The sequence below is a fragment of the Acinonyx jubatus genome, chromosome B3, assembly GCF_027475565.1.
Source record: "Acinonyx jubatus isolate Ajub_Pintada_27869175 chromosome B3, VMU_Ajub_asm_v1.0, whole genome shotgun sequence".
Taxonomy (NCBI): domain Eukaryota; kingdom Metazoa; phylum Chordata; class Mammalia; order Carnivora; family Felidae; genus Acinonyx; species Acinonyx jubatus.
Window position 1 is genome coordinate 69,798,737 of NC_069386.1, and position 2,573 is coordinate 69,801,309.

The 2,573-nt window shown below is 42.3% G+C and overlaps 1 non-coding gene across 1 annotated transcript; it reads left to right on the top strand.

Moving 5' to 3' along the window:
• The first annotated feature begins 2,054 nt into the window (after positions 1-2,054).
• Positions 2,055-2,161, top strand: LOC113601720 (U6 spliceosomal RNA). The gene has a single exon (XR_003422994.1). It is a non-coding gene; the product is annotated as a U6 spliceosomal RNA (small nuclear RNA).
• Positions 2,162-2,573: the final 412 nt, after the last annotated feature.

The window sequence follows — 2,573 nt, forward strand, 5'->3', positions numbered from 1 at the left end:
TGACAGAATTAGGTAAGGCAAAAGTGGTTTGCTCTTTCTCCAAAAAAGTTGTAGAGTGAGTCATCTGGAGAATAAGTGTAGATTACATATTTATAGGTGAATTTGAAGAGCAGAATTTCATAATTCACCTTTCCAAAGTACATAATAGTTTTAAAGAAAACATAAAAAAATAGCACCCATCTCATAGCATTTAAGTTGTCAAAAGTTTATTTGGAAAAAATGTTTGACTGGGTTGTTTGAAACCTGAAACAAATTTGTTCATCTAAACATTGCTACAAATGGTAGTAGGGCTATAATGTACCTACCTGCCCCTATGTCTTTGTTGGTCTCTCCAGAAGTAAATCCTGAGACAAGGATTCCAGTGCAGGTAGCTCATTTGGGTAATGAAGGGAACATTGACAGGGAAAAGTGAAACAAGGAAGGGAAGTATTCCAACAAAAGGTACATTGTCAAGCCAGCTACCACTGTGGGTAATGAGATAATCCCTCTGGAGAACCCCAGAGTAGCCAAGTAGACATCCCAGAGTTATCCCACTATATGATCGAGGAAGCTGGAATATTGACGCCCCAACTGTCATCTGTCTATAGTTGAAGGCTTCTGGTGAGTGCAGAGGTCATTAACTATAGAACTTCTGGCCTGGAAGAATAAAGAATGGGCAGGCAAAGCTGGTTTCTGAGTCAAGAAAAAAAAAATTGGGAAATAAATGTGGATGTTGGCAGTTATGCTGAAATGAAAAAAAGGAGGAAATATGGAGACAATATGGACAAGAAACCAATGATCTCCATTACATTATACTCATACCACCTCCAAGAATTCTGTGAGAAAATATCTGGGCTGAGGGGAACAATTAGAGGAGAGGCTAACAAAAAAAGAAAAGTAATATAAAGAGGACATTTCAATAAATTAGTTCTCTTCATCTGCATGAGTAAATTAATCTCTCTGTGTCCCTCACCCCACAGGGCTTAACTCCCCTACTGCTAGTCGTTAATGCAATGCTTCTGTCTACTTTTCAGAGGATAAAATTATTCACTCCATGAAAATATATGATCTTCCATTGAGTGCCTAAGTAGATTGATGTGGCCATGACACAAGGACATCTGTAGGAAATGGTGAGGAAAAGGAATATAACAACAATAATAGTAATAATAATGATGGGCTCAAACTGAACAGCAGGTGTCCTGATTTGCCAATTTTGAATCCTGTGTTGTGGACTGAGAGAAACATCAAAGCTGTTCAAACATGGAAATGAAATGAACTAAGTCTTTTTTTTTAATTTTTTAATGTTTATCTATTTTGAGAGAGAGAAAGAGAGTGCAAGCAGGGGAGGGGCAGAGAGAGAGGGAGACACAGATCCAAAGCAGGTTCCAGGCTCTGAGCTGTCAGCACAGAACCTGACACAGGGCTTGAACCCGTGGACCACAAGATCATGACCTGAGATGAAGTCAGAGGCTTAACTGACTGAACCACCCAGGTGCCCCTAAAAAGTCTTTAAGATGAAACTCCTTCCACAGTTGGAAACAGGGAGAGAGAATGAGTTGTGCTAAAAGAGCTGCACCCCATCAGAGATGAGATGAGGAAGGCAACTCCTAGGTGCACCTGCTGGAGTGGAACTATGAACTGCCCTGCTCTGGCCTCTCTTGGACCTGGGAACTGTGCCCTGAGACTCAGCTGCTTGAGGCTCACAGAGCCCAACCATAAACAAGAAAGGGAAAGATCTATGAAGAAACTAGGTAGGAGCCAAGAAGATTGATTCCTGCTGTAACTGCACAGCCCTCTATGCCTGAGATCTCATCACACTTTCCCCCATCTCTCATTTCTGGAAAATCAGAAGAGGCTCTGCCCCTAAAACCCATGATTGACAACACTCAGCAGAGGCCCAGTGAGTGGCTTCCTTCATACAGCCACCATACCCCATGTTACTCTGATAGACTTTCCCTTGGGCAGCTGGCAGGTGCTCCAAGTAGTTTGGAGATTGACTAGACCTCTTGTCATCCCTGAGAAGTTTGTGGCTGGAAAAGGTAATATTTTCTACTCTACTGGAATACAAAGGCAGAGTGCTCACTTCGGCAGCACATATACTAAAAATGGAACGATACAGAGAAGATTAGCATGGCTCCTGAGCAAGGATGACACGCAAATTCGTGAAGCGTTCCATATTTTTGCTAATTGGAATACAAAGGCAGAAGGCATCAGGGTCTCCAGAGAAAGCAGGCCCCATGGGAAGAAAAGAACTAGCACAGAACAGTCTCCTGATACCATTCTTCTTCTAGAAGTAGAAAGGTGATTCTCATGGAGTAGGGCTCACTCCCTGGAGGCTCTGCTTATAATCCCTCCAACCCCTGGCAAACACCAAGAGATCATCCTATTTCTACACTTTCACTCCTTGATGGTTTTGTGGAAGAGACCACCTCTCCTCTGCAGGAAGATCAGACACCATAAGAGAAAACTTCAGGTTTGGATTGCCCTTTTGTCCCCTTGAAAGGAATGAAATCGTGCTTGGAGGAGAAAATAAACATAAAAGAGCTAGAAAAGCTAGAAAAGGTACTACCCCCTAAATAAGTCTCCCCTTTACT